This window comes from Diabrotica undecimpunctata, chromosome 2, assembly GCF_040954645.1.
Source record: "Diabrotica undecimpunctata isolate CICGRU chromosome 2, icDiaUnde3, whole genome shotgun sequence".
In the NCBI taxonomy this organism is placed as follows: domain Eukaryota; kingdom Metazoa; phylum Arthropoda; class Insecta; order Coleoptera; family Chrysomelidae; genus Diabrotica; species Diabrotica undecimpunctata.
The window spans coordinates 77707723-77730207 of NC_092804.1; positions in this window are offsets into that span (position 1 = coordinate 77707723).

Genomic DNA, 22485 nt, shown 5'->3' on the forward strand with positions numbered 1-22485 from the left:
AAAATAAGCTAAAAGAAATAGAAGAGAATTGCAGAAATAAAAAAATAAAAAACCTATATCAAGGTGCTAGAAATGAAAAAAAAAAGGATTCCAACAAAAACCCATATTCTTTAAAAACAAAGCAGGAAATAATATAAGCGGGGAAGCAGAAATAGCCAAAAGATGGAAAGAGTATTTTGATGAATTACTAAATGGCAATAATAAGTCAAAGCCAAGAAAATGTATGGAAACAGAAGCAAGAATCGAACACTTAGAAGACATAGAAGATAATTCACCCAGCAAAGAACAAATCGAGGAAATCATAAAAAATCTGAAAAACAACAAATCCCCTGAAAGCGATAACATAACAGCAGAGATGATGAAATATGGTAGAAAACTGCTAAATAATTGAATATACAAGATCATAAAGGAGATATGGATAAAAGAACGAATACCAGAAGATTGGAAGGAAGCCATTATTTGCCCATTACACAAAAAAGGAGTCAAAACAGAATGCAGTAATTACAGAGGAGTAGCGTTACTAAATACCATATATAAAATCCTATCAAAATCCATAAAAGACAAGCTAGAAAAAGAAGTTGAAAATATAATAGGCGAATATTAGTGCGGATTTAGACGAGGGAGAAGCACAACGGACCAAGTATTCATAATCAGAGAATTACAAGCAGAAAGCTATGAACACAACTTAACAACGATAGCGCTGTTCATCGACTTCCAGCAAGCATACGATAGAATAAAAAGGAAGGAATTAAAAGAGACCCTTGAGGAACTGAGAGTTATCAGAAAGTTGCGTAACATGATACATCGTACCTTAGAGAATACAGAAAACAGAGTCAAAGTAAACAATCATGTATCGGACAAATTTATAGTAAACGAAGGATTAAGGCAGGGCGATCCTTTGTCATCATTACTCTTTAATTTATGCCTAGAAAAGTACTTATTTGGTTGGACATTATTCGCATTCATCCTGCATATCTACAGGAACGTTCCCTGTCCCATTGGGACGCGCCGTGTCGGAGTTAAGGACTTTTTTCGCCGAGTTCGTCTTCCGTGAAATGCTGAAAAGCCCCTATTCAGTTCAGAGCTCTTCCCCCACGCAAGCTAGAACCAGTACGGGACACTTTTATATATGTTGTTAAAAATATGTATTTTTTCTGGGATCTATTTCTATTTCGTCTGGTCCAGAAGCTTTCCAATTCTTTGCACATTGTATCACATCTATTACAGAACACCTATAACAAGATAAAACAGGTAGGGACCTAGTGAAGAGTCTTAATACAAGCCAACTGTCACTGGAAAACTTTTGGTTAATCTGTCACAAGTCCTTAATTTGGTGTACACTCCCTCATTAATATCCTTCTCTAGACTTACGTACTTTTCAAGAACCCATTTCGCTCTCATATATCTCCATAGCTCTTGTCTAGAAATTATATCATACGCCTTCTTAAGATCTATAAACACCAAATGTTTTTAGATCTTTCTGTTCTCTGTTTTTCTCATCATATTTCTCTATCAACTGTCTCAAAGTAAACAAGTCTTTCGTTTTCCTTCTTCCTCATATAAGTTTAAACTGTTCTTCTTCTACAGATGTCCCTCTCCGTACCCTTCGCTTTACAGTTCTCTTATTAATTTTTATTGTGTGCAGCATTAACTTTATCCCTCTATAGTTCGCACAGTCCTGAATGTCCCATTTATCTTTATATAATAATATCATTACATACTCTTTCTATGCATTGGACAGTTTTTCTTCCTCGTATGCTTCGTAAGACAGATCTGTGATGCACAGATTAATACATAATCAGCAACACTTAAGTCAAGCGCATAGTGCAAATAATAGAAAGGTAATCGACGAGCAAAAAGCAGATATTGTAACTGGGGCAACCCATCAATGCAACAGGTTTGAGATATATATTTGAAAATAAACTCAAAATTACTATAACAGACAGGGAAGAATAAAAGGAAGGTGTACCTATGAAAGTGGAAGCTATCTGGTACACTGATGGCTTAAAAATATCGAAAATTGTAGGAGTAGGTATACTAGCGACAAAGCACCAAATACATCTCACGATGAGTATATCTAAGGATGTCACAATTTTTCAGGTAGAAATAACAGCAATCCATCACTACGTGGAAGAAATAGAAAGGTAGAAAAAAACATACCGTTCAATTGCCATCTTCACCGATTACCAGGCGGCGCTTGGCAAATAAATGAGGAGATCGGGCAAGATTACAAGAGCCGGATACCGGGGTACGAGGGTCATAAGGATATGCAGCATTCTGCGCCGTTATTCTAATGGCAGTGAAGAAAACCGCTACCAAAAAGTGAGTGACAAAGGTTAAATTCAAGACCAGTTTATGAATGTATATGTAGTGCGATGTAGTTGCGAAAACTGATTAAATGTAAACATATGTGATAATAAAGGCCTTGGTGTTAAAATATAACATTTGGTAGCTGGAATATTTTTGTTTTGATTGGGTGTAGAGTTGTTGTGTACTTAAATATTAGAATGCTTTAATTTACTGGTCTTTATATGATTAATAATTACATTATGAAAAACCAACAAAATTTATGTCTGACATAGTTAAGCTAAAGAACAATTTGTGATGTTGGTGTAGAAGGTGATAAAATAACTGGAAATAAACTGACATCTCCAGAGCTTCAACCAATAAACACAAATAAATGTGTGAAAGGTTTCGATACAAGTTTATTAAAATCGTGAATTGGAAGATATATACCAAAACATACTAGTGCTATGAAAATAGATTAGGGGTTACAGTCTTGTTGAAAGATCAGAGTATGTTTGTACGTAAATAATACTATGTGTAAGATTGTAGTTGTAAGAACTAATTGGGTGATTGAACCTTAAACGAACTATCTAATAAACTAGGGATATAGGTAGAAAAAATCTAATACGATTAGGGATTAAGAATGATGTTGTGGGGTTGATAAATTGTATTATTCTTCTTAGTGTGCCTGTCCGTTGCGAACAATGGCGATCATTCTGGCTATTATGACGTTGTTGGTTGCTATACGGAATAGCTGTGTTGAGATCTGTCTATACCATGCTCTCAGGTTAGCAAGTCAGGATAGTTTTCTGCATCCTGGGGCCCGTTTTTCTTTAATTTTACCTTGCAAAATGCATTGGAGTAGCTCGTAGCTGCCTTGATTTTCCATTATAGATCCCAAGTACTGCAGCTTACGGCCCTTCACGATGTTGACCAAATCGGCGGTTGTGTTCATCATCCAAAGTACTTCTTCATAAATTATATGAGGGAGTAAAAATTTTAGATGTGAAGATACTTATGGAGAATCAACTGACAGGCTGAGCGAAGTAGTAAAGGGGAAGAATAGGGAAAAAAGTTTGACGTATATACTTTAGATGTGTAGATGAAAGATTAGCTAGATTAGAAGATTTGTAAAGTAACCAAGAAAAAATGGTTGGAAAGAGCCAAAAGTAGAGAAGTTGTATAACATATGAGTTATGAGAATAGTGGACGATGAAGAGAATGAAAATCTCAGTAAAATGAGACACGAAGATTAACGCAGTTGGGACTTCTTTACTTTAATTCTATTATTTCCAAGTCTTCGTATAGATCCTATTTTATAATTTATTTCTTGTGGAATGTTTTGTTTAAAAAATATATCTTCTAGGATATTGAGAATGTAGCTATGTTGTTCTAAATGTTGAATTTTTATGTTGAATAATATTACCGAAACATTCTATCCACATACATAATTAAAAATATTTTTTGAGTACTTAATGTTGTCTTAAAACATAAAGTGCTTTATTATTATCCAAATTTAACATTTGTACTGTTCTTAAAACTACAACCTTACATATAGTGTTATACACTTGCAGCCATGCCCTAATCTTTCAACAAGACAGTGACACCTAATCTATTTTCATCAACACTAGTACTTTTACCATTTACTTTTTAATTTACCATTATAATGCACATCTAATCACTCTCACACTTTCTATTGCAATTTGTGGTTGAAGCTCTGAGATCTGAGTTTCTTTACAGTTATTTTATCATTTATTAAACAAACATAAAATCACATATTGTTCTTTAGCTTAATTTTTTCCTTTTTTAGACATCAATTTTGTAGGTTTTCCATAATGTAATTAACCATATATACAAGTCAGTTAAGAATTATTCTCTTATATTCCACTACACAACAACTGTATACCCAATCAACACAAAAATTTTCCAGGTACCAAATGTTATTGTTCAATCACAAATTAATCCCTTAATTTCTAATCTCACATTATTCTTAACTTCTTAACCTTTTATAGTTTCCCCGTGTACAACTAAAAATAATATTACCCCAAGTAAAGTTACCCTGTTTTGAGGGAAGGTATGAATCCTGGGTAACATTCTATAATATTTTTAAACATTTGATACATAAGAATAATCAACTATCAAATGTAGAAAAATGCAGTATCTGGACAAGCCTCCGAGGAGAAGCAAGTAGAATAATATAACATTTAGACACAACAGAAGCAAACTACAGTGCTGCCTGGAAAATGTTGCAAGATCGGTAGATAATCCAAGGATGAATCTATTTATATTTTTATATTAATAGACAATATACTTCAGGCTGAGAAGATAAAAGAAGCGTCAGCAAAAGCGCTGAAAATATTACATAATACTCTCCACGAATGCTTAGAAGCGATTAGTGGACTAGGTATAATGACAGAATCCTGGAGCCCTCTTATAGCAAAGATAAGCATATTAAAGTAAGACACAGAAACCAGGAGATTATATGAAAAGTCAATTCAAGACAGTAGGGACATTCCGACATATAAGTTAACACAGGAATTCCTACAAAAAAGATTCCAGAAGTCAATAAGTACGTGAAAGAAATAAAATCGTAAAGGAAAAGCAATGGTGCGGTAGATGCCTACTACACAAAAGTAAAGTACCACGTTATTCCTCTTATAGATGTGCAGAATGTAGTGGACAACACAATTCATTACTACACATGTCAGAAGGTCAGTATGATAACAGAAGGAATTCTGAAAACAGAAGGCCACAAAATAGACCAAATTGTAGTCGGTTAGAAGGTCAGTATGATAACCTAGGGAATTCTAAAAACAGAAGGCCACAAAATAGACCCAATTCTAGTAAGACTAGAGGTGACAACAGTTACGATGGATCGTCAAGGAGACAAGAGAATAGCTGTGAGCTGTTTAAGTCATCAGAATGAACAAGTGCTACTTACAACGGCATTAGTACGAGTAAGAGACTCAAAAGGAAGCTGACAATTGATGAGAGCATTGATTGACCAAGGCTCGCAGGCATCATTCATTACGGAGCAGGCTGCTGCAGACTGTCCACGCTCAGATATCTGGAATTGGCAATGAAGACCAAAGAATGTCGAAATGGAGTGTGACATTAAACTTAGAAGCGCTTTTTTTTAAAACGAATTTAAAATGAAGACCGAAACACTTGTACTACGGAAAATAACAAAAAATCTACCGGAGAAGGAGATACAGATAAAAGAAAAGAAGCATAGGAACTTAATCCTGGCGAATTCAAATTTTAATAAAACAGGTTCAATAGATATTCTATTAGGAGCCAAAGCATATAGTTTGATATTACTGGACGAAGTATATCAAACAAAAGATGGTTTGCTTACCCAAAATACAAAATTGGTTTGGATAATGTCAGGGATAGCACAGCAAGAGAATATCCCTAATATGCAAGTACTCAGCATGATATTTAGACGACAGATGGATAAAGAAATAAAAAAATACTGGGAGTTAGAAGAAGTAGATCAAAGCAGTACTCTTTCAGCAGAAGAAATAGAGTGTGAAGAATATAAAAACCGTAAAAAGAGATAACGAAGGAAGATTTGAAGTTAAAATACCCTTCAATTCTAATACAGCCTTTTAGGGGACCAAGTACATCAACATAGAATGAGGAGTGCGTCAAGGGTGCATTTTATCCCCCCTATTATTTAATGTATATGCCGAACATATAATTAGAGCTTCTCTTGAAGATTAACAGAAACAGTAGACCAACTAAAAATATTGATGAACATATTATCAGAAGAAAGTCACAAGCTGGGCTTGGACATTAACTTTTCCAAAACCAAAATTCTGGTATTCAACAAAAACCCACATGAACAAGTTACACCTAACATACAAATATATGGTATCACTTTTCAGAGTTCCCAAAGCTTCATATACCTGGGCAGAGAACTAAATAGTGAACTGGACCACTCAAAAGAAATTAGAAGACGCATTGAAATAGCAAGATCTGGTTTCATGAATATGGATAAAATGCTCTGTAACCCCAAGCTATCAGTCTCAATAAGATTGAGAACACTAAAGTGTTATGTGTGGTCTCTATTACTAAATGGCTGTGAGACCTGGAGATTAAAACAGTGTGACGTCAACAAATTAAATTCATTTGAAATGTGGATGTACCGCCAATTGCTAAGAGTAAGCTGGACCAGCAAAACTACGAATGAAGTACTGAGAGCAATGAACACGCGTCCTCATCTGATGAATACTATCAAAATTAGAAAGACGTCATATCTAGGACACATAATGCGCCATAGGAAATTTGAGCAGCTCCAGGTAATATTAGAAGGCAAGATTAAAAGTTAAAGGGGCATAGGACGAAAGAAAAAAACTTGGCTACGAAACATCAGAGATTGGACCCACACAAAAGGAAATGAATTAATTCATCAAGCCCAGAATAGAGAGAAATTTGCCATATTGATCGCCAACCTTAACAGAGAAGGCACTTAGGAGGAGGAGGAGGGGACTCAAAACAGCAAGCATATGTGAGACTGCTGCAATTAGAGAAGAAATTTCAAAGAGACACAAACCAAGAAAAAGGAGAGGTGGTGTTGTGCGCTTGTTGTTGGTCCGAAATTTTAATAGGTACCCAAGGTACCTAAGTTATATTACATATGAACTCCACATTACAATACAACTCTTTCCTTCTTTTTCTTTCATATGTAGGTTTATATACTCTACTCTCTGTCTTCAATACATAACAACTATGCAGCATACAAAAATCTTCTATTTAACTTTTAGGTACTAAGCTACTAACTTCTCTTAGGTACATGTATTGATGCTCTCCTACTTCAGCTTCAAATACCTTTTACAGTAATTACATACACTCAATCGTTTTACAATATTTAAATATAATTTCAGGGTATATTATACTTCATTCCCACCATTTTAATATTTACATTTTTTTATTGTTACAAGTAACAATAAAAAAATTTAACAGATTCATTTAACACATTTTTGACTAGTGTCGCATTAAGACATATACTACAAGTTATATTGACTGCTTTGTTCATACATCCGTTCCAAAAATGTCGTTTTTGAAACAGTCAGTCATCTAGACCTCATCTAGAGCTCAGACAGAGACATCGTCTTAAGCTCATCAACCCCATTAGAAGTCTTACGTTGCCATGTAGATTATCTGTTAAAAACTTTAACATCACACAAATTTTTCATCAAAAATGTAATAAATTACAAATGTACCATTTTAACAGTTTTTACCCACATATTTAATGACTTGTGTCATATACACTTGGTGAGTACTGAACTACATTGCTTTATACCATTAGTTAAAATTTAATTTTTAATTTTGTATTGTGGCAATAGTTATTCCAGGTAGATGCACTGATGATGGACTGGTAAGTCTTAAAACGTTCTGTTGTAATGTAGTCAGAAAGGATCTTTTTAATTATATGCACTTTATAAAAGATTTTTAAATAAAACTTTTTTAAAAACCAATCTTTTGATTATAATACATTTTGGTATTTTATTTATTTTCCATAGCCATCGTTCACAATTAGAAATGTTCATTCACAATTTCACAATTAGAATTTGTTAGTCAATGGAGACGTATGCAATAATAATTAAAAAATATAAACCAATTTTTGCAAAAAGGTACGTAAAGGAGTGTTATTTTTTATATAAAAAAATTTTAGTTTGTTAAATTTTATGTCAAAGTTATAAATGTTTTTAAGTATATAGTATATAAAGTAATGGTCATTTTAAAAAAATGACCATTACTTTTTACATCACGTAAAACTTATTCACGTCAGATCATTGGGTACGTTTCAATAAATAAATACACAGAATGCTATCAGCTATCACTTAAAGACAATAGCCCAGTCTGGTTATACAAAAATCATCGATTTCACGGCAAAATGTTTCGCAGATATCTGAAGCTTTTAAGACATAGGTGGGGGTTACTAGGTGACGAATAGATAAAAAGATACTCCTATTTTTACCTTGCGTTTTTTTTAAACAATAATTTATGGTCAGAATTTGATTTTTTATCTATAAGTTTTTTCCCTTATAATTTAAATAAACAATATTTATACCATTTTTTTATATCAAGAATATCTTTATTTTCCCGTTTTTTCAATTAAAATTGATAAATAATTTATTTAGATATTTGCAAAAAAGCAGTTTTTTTGCACTAATTTATAAATTTAATTAATTTTTTTATTAACAAAATAAAATGGTATTAATACATTTCAACATTGAGGAATTACCGTCCTTTAAATTTGTGCGAAATTTCCCCCCGATCGGTCAAAGAGTTTAAAAGTTATTCAATTTGTTTATCCCTGGGACTAATTATTTAAACCATTGAGCTTGCCCTATAAGTGATGCTAGACACATTTATCAAATTTCGTAGGATTTTTTAAGACTTATACTATCTTAGAAGTTAAATGAATTTTGAGTTTTCATCGAAATTATTTACAAAATAAACGTTTGAAAAAGAGATATGTTTTTTATTCATAAACAATTGTAATAACCTCTATATTTTTCAAGCTACAGACTTATACGTACAACCATTAGATAGCTGGTAAAAAAACTCACATTTAACAAAAAAAATAAACCTTCTATAAACAATAGAAACGAAGTTAGCGACAATTTTTTTGTTAATTATATCTCCATTGTTTATAAACATTAAGAAGTAAAATTTGCACATATTTTGAATGAAAATCTAAACTTTATATTGAATTTTATAGCTATAAAATTCATCCAATTTCTCGGAACTTAAAACCTTTCGAAACGAAGTTACTTTCGAAAGATCGACATAGGAAAGTGGAGGGGAAACTGTTTTAGCTCCTCGCTGCAAAATTTAATATTATGGTTACGGATGTTGTTTCTATCGTTCTTCAAATAATTCATTCAGGTATTCTGTCCATCTTTTTATTTTATTCTCTAGATCTACAATAAGATTTCCATCAAGTCTAGTATATCTTGTGTCATCCACCCCTTATTCTTTGTTGTTGTTTTTGTAAGATGTTTCTTTCCTGCTATTTGTATAGCTGTATTTATGTACTTTAATTTTTGTTTAACGTTGTTTGTATCGTTAATTTGTTGCTGCACTGAACGGAGGTTTTCATTTATTTCTTCTCCTGTTTCTTGTCGTATATTTTTGTTTCCAAGTTTATTTAAATCTAGTGCCTTTCTGTGTGGTCTTCCAATCTTTTTGGTCTCGCCTCTATCACAGTAACTACCGGGTTATGATCTGAGCCTATATCAGCTCCTGGGTACGTCTTAGTACATTTAACAGCATTATGATACCTCCTTGCTATCATAATGTAGTCTATTTGGTTTCTCACTATTTTTTCTTTGGTATGTTGTGGAGATGTTCATGTATGTAACCGTCGAGGAGGTAATGTGAAATAGGTATTTGTTATTACGAAGTCTTCACTTTGGCAAAATTGAATCAATCGATCTCCTCTGTCATTTCTGTTTCTAAGCCCATATTTTCCTACTGGTTCTCCTACCTTACCTTGACCCACCTTGGCATTAACATCGCCCATTAATATGTTAATGTATGAAAAGACTGACTTAATAAGTGAAGACAAACAACCTGCAACAAAAAGGTTCAAACCTGACAGTGAAGTGGAATAAATGAACCAAATTTTAACTTTTAAACCAATGTATGTAAAGAAAATAAAAAAAGTAAAGTTCAATAAACATTGCAAAATTTAATAAGGCAAGTGATGAAAAAATCGACTTATTTTATCAAAGCAGTAAGAAAAATAGAATAAAAATCAATATTGTTAATTATAAAAATACAAACAATTATAATTAATATAAGGAATATAATAATATAATGTGTAAAAAATTACCTGAAATTTAATTTATAAAATATATAAGTATTATTACATCATTGATATAAAATGAAAAAACATATGTTGATTTTCCGTGGTTTTCCGAGATTTATGGGGGGTGAAAATTATGTCATTATTATTAATACTGCGACAGACTATTCGAGAAAATTAAAAAAAAAAGTAAGTATTTAGGGTGAATTTCAAATGGACTCAATTTTTCCGAGTTTTCCCATATTTTCCGGCCAGTGAAAACTATGTAGTTATTCATATTTCGACGAGCTACCCCAGAATGAAAAAAGAGGCTTGCAGCTGCAAAGGAAGCGTGTTGCAATTTGAAGTTCCGATTGCCGAAAAAAAAAACGGAGCTGAAACAGATATCATCTCCACTTTCCTATGTCGAACTTTCGAAAGTACCGTCGTTTCGAAAAATTAGATAAATTTTATAGCTATAAGTTTCAATATAAAGTTTATATTTTCATTCAAAATTTGTGCAAATTTTACTTCTTAATGTTTATAAACAATGGAGATATGATTTTTTTAAATATAGTCACTAACTTCGTTCCTATTGGTTATAGAAGGTTTTTTATTTTTTAATGTGAGCTTTTTTACCAGCTATCCAATGGTTGTACGCACAAGTCTGTAGCTTGAAAAATGTAGAAGTTATTACAATTGTAAAAGTAAAAAACATACCCCTTTTTCAAACGTTTATTTTGTAAATAATTTCGATGAAAACTCAATATGCATTTAACTTCTGAGATAGTCTAAGTCTTAAAGAATCCTATGAAATTTACTGAATGTGTCTAGCATCATGCATAGGGCAAGCTCAATAGTTTAAATAATTAGCCTCAGGGATAAACAAATTAAATAACTTATAAAATATTTGACTGATCGGGGGAAAATTTCGCATAAATCTAAAAGATGGTAATTCCTTGATGTTTAAATATATTAATACCATTTTATTTTGTTAATAAAAAAATTAATAAAATTTATAAATTAGTGCAAAAAAACTGCTTTTTTGCAAATATCTCTGTAAGTTATTTATCAATTTTAATTAAAAAAACGGGAAAATAAAGATATTCTTGACATAAAAAAATGACCTAAATATTGTTTATTTAAAATATAAGGGAAAAAATTTATAGACAAAAAATCAAATTGTGACCATAAATTATTGCTTAAAAAAACGCAAGGTAAAACTAGGAGTATCTTTTCATCTATTCATCATCTAGTATCCCCCACCTATGTCTTAAAAGCTTCAGATATCTGCGAAACATTTTTCCACCTTTTCTTTTAACCAGACTGGGCTACAACTGTTTTGAAAATAGTTGAATTAAATCGATCGTTAAGAGTGCCATCTTTAAAAAGTCATAGCTTCCGTCAAAACCAAATCGTTATAAAACGAGTTTCAAAATGAGTCGTTTTCTTTGTTTTTAAAGGGCGTTTGTGGATATTCTGTTTATATTTTTATAAAAATAATTTTGAAATATGAAATCTTAGAACTTACTGTTAAGGTAGATGGTCACTTGTAAGGTGTAGTCGAAACAAGTTTTACTGCAATATATTAAGAGATTGTAATCTTTTTAGTGAGCTTACAGTTGTTTTTAGCTCACTAATAAGATTGTAATCTTGTAATCTTATTACTGAGCTTACATATAATTTCATCTGTTGCACATCTAAGCTTTTAGTTTTTTATTGTTACTTATTGTATGAGCTGAAATTCAGCAAACAGCTGCCCAGCAAAGTTTATCTCCAACAATTTAAATACTTTGGACACCTAACGAGAGCATACACAGCAAACATTGAAAGAATTATTATTTAAGGAAAGGTAGAAGGCCGAAGGTTACGAGGAAGATCCACAACAAGATGGATCGACAAATTACAGGAATATGCAAAAGACCTATGTATAAGTTAAAAGAAATAACTAGAGATAGAGATCTTTGGAGAAGGCCAATACACAACATCACGATGACCAGAATACTCCTTTCGGAGTGCCGGTTTGAAGAGAGATATTTTAGGTACTTGTTGTGTGCTGAGTGTTTCGATCAGTTATTAGGTATTATCGCCTTATGAGGCAGTAGATGTTATGGCATCGATTTTTGTAGCCTACATTGAAGAGGTAATATAAGTATGCATTGACGTTAAGTGTTATTGAACGTCCAGATAGTTTTTGGTTTTATTTATATTACAAATATTTCAGTAATATTTTATTCAAAACTGTATTATTCTCGAAATCAATTAGAATGCCATGACCACGAGTATTAACAAAGACAAAGTGCTTGTGACTGATGGGGAAAACAATAGAATTTTAGCCAGCAAGTTCACTTTGTTTTTTTTTTCTTTTTACAGTTCATAAATCTTAAAACGTCATATCATATCACATCAGAATTCTCAAAAAATCTCAGGAGCAGGACTCAATATTAAGGCACAGTGACAGTAATCGGGACAGAGAATAAATGGCAAATTAAATCAAAATATCATTAGTATCAGTAACTTAATAATGCCAAAAAGTGAACTTAACTTTAGTGTTTAAACAAAAAAAGACCTAAAAGATTCAATTTTGTGCTAGTGATTCCCTTCGGGGTAGTATAATGTTCCACATTAATTCTTATATATTCTTGAACCTGTGCATCGGACTTAGCCGAGTCTCATTATTTGTATATTTGACTGTTTCACTCCATCAATGACATTAAATTTTTCTGATTATTAAAAAGTTTTTTAACATTTAATGTGCACAACCAAACTGTGGATTTTACTAATTGGAGCCGGGAGATTCTTCGCACCCTTTGGCTATTTCAGAGCTACTTCGGAATATGGGGCATTGCTACATCGTTTCTTGCCATACGGATTTGTTAAAGATATCCATAAAGATCTTAACTGTAGTGGTTTTCTCGTACCTGCTGCATGAGTATATATAGGGAGCATATTATAAGAAGAACGCTCGAAGGATGAGAAAAGGATATTTCAGTAAATTGCCGAAAAATAAACAACCTACCTTTCTCAGGTGACACAGCTTTGCTTGCAAATAGTCAAGAAGAGTTAATTTACCTTAATATGACTGGTTGAAAACGAATGTCAAATATTTTGTCTGTAGTTAAACATATCAAAGACAAAGATCATGACAGTGGATAGATTACATAACACTCATCCACACCTAAGCACGATTGACCAGTTTAAGGTTACGAGCTCATATTTATATCTCGGTTCATTGATCACAAACACGGGGTCACTACAGGAAGAAATAAAACGTAGATGTGATCTAGCAAAAATCTCCGTAGGAAAGATGGCCAAAATATAAAAGGACTCTTAAATTTTACGACCTATAAAAATGAGGTTGATAAACTGCTTAATATTGCCAATATTGATATACTGATGTGAATCTTGGACCCTACGACAAACGGAAAGAAGAAAGATAGACGCCACTGAAATGTTCTATTATAGGAGAATGTTGCGCAAATTCCGGACAACAAATCGTAGACAAATATTTCAATTTTAAATAAGCTAAAAGTAAGCAAACAGCTATCCAGCAAAGTCCATATCCAACAATTAAAATAGTTTGAGAGCAGACACAGAAAACATGGAAATACTTATTATACAGGGAAAGGTAGAAGACCGAAAATTAAGAGGAAGATCTCCAATAAGATCGGGCGAGCAAGTAACAAGTATACGCAAAAGATCTATGCATGAGTTAAAATAAATGACGAGAGACAGAGATATTTGAAGGCGGACATTACATGACATCACAATGTCCACTACACCCTGTCCGAGAAGTTAGGATTGAAGAGAGAGAGAGAGAGAGGGGTCTTATGAGAACCAGTTATCAAGAATCATCTTCCTTCTATGAATTTCGATGTGGTCGTTTAGATAAAAGGTGCTAATACCTATACATGGTGTTCAAAAAGGTATGTCATAAATTAAATCAATCATTTTGGGGACAAAAATAAATTGATTGAATCCAACTTACCTTAGTACAAAAGTGTACACAAAAAAAGTTACATCCCCTTGAAGTTACAAAATAAACTGTCCTAAACTACTTGACTTTTTGTAATAAAAATAGACATGTTACTTTCTTGTTCTGAAAGCATTTTTCATAAAAAATAAACAACAGAATCTAAGTGCACAGAAAAAATTTAAGGGGGTGTGCAGCCCTAAACCCCCCCCCCCCAAACTTTTGAGTAAGTTTATATGAAATAAATTTTGTGGCATCATTAGTTTAACACATTATTTTTAAAAATGTTTTTGCCTCTTATAACTTTTTTCAGAAAACAGTTTTTCTTGAGCTACGGCCCTTTTCATTAACCTTTAAAAAATTACGTGCAACTAAATAAATGGCTTAAATGAATTAACAAGTACAAAAAATGTTTATAGCCTCTATAAATATGATCTTACAATAAATGTTCAAAATGACCTCCATTTTCTTCAATACACATTCGGTATCGTTTTAATAAGGAAAACCGAATGCGCTGAAAATCATATTTTTCTAAAGAAATTGATTTGCAGATTTAATTATTCTAACCCTCAATTGTTGTTCGTCCTCTATTGTTACAGAATACACTTTTTCTTTCATAAACCCCCAAAAGCAAAAGTCCATGGTGCTAAGACCGGAGTTCTGGGTGGCCAAGAAGTAGGTGCGTCACGGCCCCTTCCAATCAACCGACCAGGAGACTGCCTGCAGAGGTATTCCCGGACTTCATTACTGTAAGGCCGTGGAGTAGTAAATCCACCTTGTAACGTCCATCTTGTAAAAACCAACCACATATTTTGCCTTATTGCAATATTCACTTCTTTCAAATACTCTTGTAAATCGTTTACCAAGAACTGCAAATAATTATCACCATCTAAATTGTTGGGAAGAAATACTGGGCCTATTAGATTGTTATTCACAATTCCTGTCCAAACATTAACTTTGAAAATTCTTTGGTGATGAGTCGTTTTTTTGACGTGAGGATATTCGTCGGCCCAAATGTGCTCATTACGATGGTTTGTTATTCCATTTATACTAAAGGTAGCCTCGTCGGTAAATAAAATATTTTTAATAAAATTAACATTTCGAGTGTTTTCCGTTAATAACCAATCGCAAAATCCAATCCTTTTAGAATAATATTCAACCAATAACTTTTGAACCGTTGTTAAGTGATAGGGTTTAAGCAGCTGATCCTTCAAACGCCTCCAAACCCTTACGTGACGAACATTTAGTTGAGCAGCGATTACCCTTGTACTTTTTCCAGGGACTTCTCCAATGATTTCTAAAATGTCTTCATCCGTTGCATCCATTATTGGACGACCACTATTGCCAGCAACTTGCGGTTGGAATGTACCCATTTCCCTATAGTTTATTGAAATCATAATTTAATCTGATCCAACTTACAAATGTGTAGGCCATTGTAATATCAAAATTTTTAATATGAATCATATTCACACAATAAATGATAGCTTCAAATTATTGACTATTATTGATGGAACTGTTTGTAATTATTGTATCCGTAGAAACTAATTGTAATTTTATGGCCATCTATAAAAAACTAGTTTTTCGAAAAAGTGATAAGAGGCAAAAAAGTTTTAAAAATATTCTATTAAACTAATGATGCCACAAAATTCATTTGATTTGAACGTACCCAAAAGTTTGGGGGGATTTAGGGCTGTACACCCCCCTTAAAATTTTTCTGTGCTCTTAGATTTTGTTGTTTCTTTTGTATGAAATATGCTTTCTGAACAAGAAACTAACGTGTCAATTTTTATTACAAAATATCAAGTAGTTTAGGATATTTAGCAAAAAAACAATTTTTTTTTTGTAACTTCAAAGGGCTGTAACTTTTTTTGTGTACACTTTTGTACTAAGGTAAGTTGGATTCAATCAATTTATTTTTGTCCCCGAAATGCGTGATTTAATTTATGACATACCTTTTTGAAACACCCTGTATAACAAAACCTTACACCTCGACCCAACTCTTAATATATTGCATTCCCATAAACTCGTGAGCATAATACTTGGGGCATACGAATAATATAGGACATAAGGAGAGGAGTTATCTAACCTAAAACCTCTGGACACCCTAAACCTTCTGGAACGAGTTAGACGTGTGAGGTGCTTTAATCCAATGTCAATGCTTAAGTCACAACAGTGTGACTATTTTTTTAAAGGTAGTAGAAAAATAGCTTATAGTTTTCTACAAAAAAGATAAGTTTAAACCTAGAACCACAAGGTGGGGTCGCCGGTGACCCAACCGCATAAATTTTGTCGACATGTGCGCGATGCTGATGAACCTGTAAGTTGTCCATTCATGTAACTTTAGTATTTCCTAAATCATAACTAGTCTTCTTCTTCTTTCTTTATGTGCACATGATTGTCTGTTTTTCAATGTGCTTCTAGTAAGTTGTCGTTCCATCGTTTTCGTGGACTTCCAACTGATTGTCTTCGTATTGGGAAACCGTCTTTTGTCGTCTTTACTACTCTATTTGTTGTCATTCGGCTTATATGATCGTTTCATTTTACTCTTCTATTTCTTATCCAGTTCTTGATGTTCTCTACATTGCATCTACGTCGTATATCTGTACTTTTAGCTCTGTCCCACAGTGTCTTGCCATCAATTTTTCTAAATGTTTTTATTTCTGCTGTTTCTAACCTTTTTTCCCCTCTGTGACAGTTCGTGTTTCTGCCACGTATGTCATTATTGGTCTGATGAGTGTTTTGTAAATTCTTCCTTTAATTTCTTTATCGTAATTTTTATTACTGGATATTGTTTCATTCAGGCAGCCTGCGGCTCTGTTTGATCTATTTACTTGATCTTCCACTTTAGTTTCAGGCTTTCCGTAGCTACACAATGTAATGCCTAGATATTTAAATTCCATCATTTGTTCCATTATCTGAAATCCAGATTCAATTTACACCTTAGTAAATTTGCTGTTGTTACCATGCATTTTGTCTTTTTTAATTAAATTAACGTGTTAAATTTTCTGGCGGTTATATTAAATTGGTGCAGCATACGTTGTAAATCGTTTTCACTTTGAGAGAGTAGTATTGCGTCGTCTGCATAGCAGATTATTTTACGTTTTTCTTCCATTTGTTATTTTTTTTAGTTCTTACTTTTTTATTATTATATCCATAATCAGGTTGAACACTTATAACCATTGACTTATAACCGGTGATGTCTTTTTTTATAAAAGTTTAGATTTAGTCGTATTTATTTAGTCGTAACCCACCTGGTGGTTAACATAAGAAGTTTTTTATCGGTAAGTTATTTAAGTATTAATAATTTTATATCGTCTTACAAGTTTTTTTTCAATTATAACCCCCTATGAATCTAAATACACTTTCACTTATGCAAAAAGAATCGTGAAACGTACTTTATGACGATGATTTAGAGGTAAAGTGGAATGTTTTTAGGTGAAAGCGAAAGTGAAGATGAAGATGATTACCGGATGAACATTTTAAAGATATGTTTGATTTGGTAGAATTTAAACAAGATGATTTATATTAAAAGACCCAAAATATTTGGTTAAAATAATTATACTTGTTTCACATAACCTGCACTTAGTAAGAGAACCAAAACTTCAAAAAAATATTATTTTTTATTTACCTGATCCAAGTAGGGAAGCAACAAATACAATCTACACAAAATTATAATGGTAACTGTTTGTTCCACACCCACTGAAAAATTTCTGAAGTCCTCAGCAGATGCATTAGTGCAAGATCATGTACAAAAAAGAATGCATAATAAACGGCTTCCGAAAAATTTAAGAGAATATTTTTATGTTTATTTGAGATATCCAGCCGACAAACCCACAGTAAATCTCCAGTAACGAATTTGTCGATTTTATTTCTATCCAAGACGTAACGCTAGAAAAGGTCGCCATATGCATGTTTACTGTGAGAAATATATGTACGCAGAACACCAATGTAGTATTTGTGTTGATGGTAAATAATATAAGAATAAACTATTTAACTGCTAACTTGTTTTTCAATTTACTTTTGATATCCTAAAAAGTATATGTCAAGTACAAGTACTTTTATATTTTGACTCATTCTGTATAATAGTTTTACTTATTGTTATCTAACAATACATTTTCTGATTAGGAATTGAATTATGTGGTAAATTTTGAACAAATCTATCTATAAAAAAGGCTATGATGAAAAATCACACCGTTTGTCCAGTAAAGTAACGACGCCATCTAGAAAAGAAATTTGAACTACCACCATCTGACATTTCAATCATATTTTGTTCGTGAAACTATACATTTAATTAATAATACTGTATTAGTTACATATTCAAACTAGAATTACGCTGGTTTCATACGTACTGTATTTTTCATATAAAAATGCTTGCACGTCATTCAAGGTTTACGACGTCAGAACCCCACAGCGTTGCCAAAACATCAGAATAGTTAGTAGGTGAGGAATTTTTAAAATGTCAACTATTTCTCAAACTATTATATTAAGAGTAAATACACTTAGGTTTAAGACTACTGCAACACACTAAAATACATAAAAAAATTTAATATAAAATTATATATTCTACAATATTAAACTTACCTCTTTTAAGGCTTTAATAGTAAAAACGTCCCGCCATTATTTCTTGTTCAAAATAATATATCTTATATGAAAGCTTATCAGCTTTCTACAGACTATTTATTTGTTTTGGCATAGCACAATCACAATACACAACAATAATTAGTTTTTAAAGCTATTCATCTAAATTTAATATGTATTTATAAATACAATGTATTAATATATATTATATTATGATCAAATTGTGTAAGAAATCAAAACATAAACAAAATTCTTACTCTAAAAGAGCGGCAACACTTCAAACAATTTTGCCACACGATAAACTGTCAATTAAATTTGAAGTATTCCCATATCAGTTGCGTACAATTGTCTAATATATTTAATTAAAATTAATATTTTGTGGAATATTAGACTTAAAGAGTTATTTCATAAAATTTATATTATTAATAATAACAAAAGTTTTTGGTTAATTAATCAATATAATTCTAAAATTCCCAATATAATGATGATTACATTTTTCGGATTATTATACCATGTTGACGCCTATGAAAGATCGAGCAGTTCCGTATGGGTTTCGTATTATTAGCTGTGTTAGGAAAATTTGAACTCTAAGGTTGACGTTCTGGAAATTTTAAATATAAGTGACGTCACTTTATATAAATTGTGACGTGCACGCATTTTTATATGTAAAATACTATAGGTATATTTTATAAGACGACTTTAAGTAAAAATTTCAACGACTCTCAAAAGTTATTTATTTTTTGTTATGAAAGTTGTACAACAGATTAAAATATTATTCTGTTGTCGCCCTAGTCTTAAATAGGAGGAAGATAAAAAAAATTAAATGGAGTGATTGTAGATACAACTGATTGGATCCCCGTCCCATGGTGACGGGAAAAATCCATAGTAAGTTTATAATAGATATAAATGTCTTTTATTTTGAAAAACGTTTTCGGGTCACTGGTGACCCCATATTGTGAAAATCGTTCCAATAATCTTACCTTTTAGTTCTAGGGTGAATGTAATAATACATAAAATAAAAAATAATATTTTATGTAGCTACTCAATTAAGTATACAGTAAAGTGACGTACGTAAAAAAACGGACAGCACACACACAAAGAATTTATGATACTCTATATTTTAATTTTTTTATTTCTTAAACATTTCATCATTAGTGGCATTACAGCTCATTATGAGCCAAAGTCTTCTTCAGAATAATCTTCTATTCCCCCCTGTCTCTGGCAACTCTTCTCCATGCTTTAACTACGATATAGTTTAGATTATCCTCTATGTTATCTTGATACCTAAGCCTTGGTCTTCCTATGGCTCGTCTTCCCACTGGTCCTCTTCGGTCGAAAATTTTTCTGATCGTTGCATCTTCATCTCGCCTAATTACATGTCCTATTCATCGAAGGCGTGCTAATTTTATACATTTTACAACGTCGGGTTCCCCAAAACTTCTGTATAACTCAAAGTTGTAGCGCCTACGCCACAAACCCTGTTTTTGGACTTCTCCATATATTTTCCTTAGAATTTTTCTCTCGAAACGTTCAAACAATTCTTGTTCGTTCTGTGTAAGTGACCACGTTTCTGACCCATATGTTATCACTGGTCTTATTAGTGTTTTATATATGGTAACTTTAATTTTTCTGGGTAGTTTTGGGGTCATCTGTTTCCTCAAGTCATAATAGCACTTATTGGCAAGCACTATTCTTTTTTTAATTTCGTTGCTGACATTGTTGTTTTGTTCAACAGCGAGCCCAAGTAGACGAAGGTATCCATACATTCCAGTTCCTCTTCTTCATGTGCCGAGCTCGATCATCGAGCGTTGGCTATCAAATTGGTTATAGTAATTTTGTTGTTGGCAGCTAGGAAAAAAGATGCAGATTATCTGTTAAACCAATCTCTCAGGTTTCTAAACCATGACGTTCTTCTTCGACCTGGCCCTCTTCTTCCGTCTACTTTGCCTTTTATTATTAAATGGAGTATATTATATCTCTCTGGGTGGCGTTCACGGTGGATAATCAATTAATAGTCTAGGTATCTGGTTGTCTGATCTAGTACAATACATATACTTGGTTTTCTGTGCGTTTATTTTTAATCCAATTCTCAGTGCAGACGTACTTAGTGATCGAAATGCTTTGATCAGAGATTTTGAGTGTAAGTTCCGTTAGTTGAACAACATGAAGCGGCATTTGAAATTCCACCATAGCCTGTATAAGTTTTTGTCTGTTGACTAAGTCATATGCGGCTTTGAAATCAACGAATATGAGGTGGGTGTCGACTTCAAACTCAAGTTTTTTCTCAAGAATCTGCTTGAATGTGAAGATTTGGTCCGTTGTTGATTTCTGGGTCGGAAAGCGCACTGGTAGTTCCTAACTACTTGTTCAGCATAGGGGATCAATCTTCTGTACAATACGTTGGACAATACTTTATATACCACATTAAGTAGGGTGATGCCTCTATAATTATCACATCATCATATCTCCCTTTTTATGAAGAGGGTGCATTACACCTAATTTCTAGTCCGCGGGAGTTTCCTTTCCTTGCCAGATTTCGGTTACTGATTTATGCATGTGTTTAAAAAGGGTGTCACCACCATTTTTAAAGAGTTCGGCAGGAAGATTGTCCAAATCGGGGGCTTTGTTATTTTTCAGTTTTGAAATGGCTTCTCTAATTTCTTCTTCGGTGATGGGCGGCACTTGGGCGTTTTTATCCATTTCAGGCAAAGTAATTTCTATTTGGTCTTCCTCACGACTCTCGCTTAGCTTCTTCTCTTCTTTCAGTGCCTATTCGTTCCGAATATTGGCAATCATTCTGGCTATAATTATTTTATTGACTGATGCTTTAAATAGATTCGTTGTTGTTGTGGAGAACCATTTCCTCAGGTTCTTCAACCATGATATTCTCCTTCTCCCAATTCCTCGCTTTCCGAATACTTTACCCTGTAGGATTACCTTCAGTAATCTGTATTTAGTGCTGTTTCTCATTATATGTCCGAGATATTCCAACTTGCTCCTTTTAATGGTATACATCACCTCTCTTTCTTTGCCCACTCTTCGTAATACGGTCTCGTTGGTTATCTTGTCTGTCCATGATATCCTTAGAATTCGCCTGTATAGCCACATCTCGAAGGCTTCAAGTTTTTTCTCCATTGCTTCAGTTAGTGTCCAGGATTCAACTCCGTAATACAATATTGAGAAGATATAACATCGTAGGAGCCTTACTTTTATCTCCAGATTAAGATTGTGGCTTTTAAAGAGTTTGGCCATGTTATTGAATGCACTCCTAGCCTTCTCTATTCTACATTTTATTTCCTGTGAGTGATCCCATTGTTCATTTACTGTTGTTCCAAGATAGTTATACTGTTTTACTCGGTCCACTGGTGTATTATTGATAAGTAGTTGAGCGTCTCTAACTCTATTTTTGCTGATGATCATAAATTTAGTTTTTGTTATATTTACTTGAAGTCCAAATCTTTCACTTACTTCATTTACTTTGTTTATCAGTTGCTGTAAACTGTTCAAACTGTCTGCAAAAATAACCGTGTCGTCTGCATAACGGATGTTGTTTAGGCGTTCTCAATTTAAAAGTATTCCATGTTCGCATTTTTCCAAGGCTTCACTAAATATTTCCTCTGAATATAGATTAAATAATATAGGTGAAAGTATACAACCTTGTCTAACGCCTCGTAGAATCTGGATCATTTCCGTTGGTTCACCTCCAAAATTCGTTCTTATTGTGGCTGATTGGTTCCAGTATAAATTTTGTATTATACGCCGATCTTTATCATCCATTTGGGCTTTTGTTAGAATATCTATCATTTTTTGGTGTTGAACTGTATCAAATGCTTTTTGGTAGTCCACA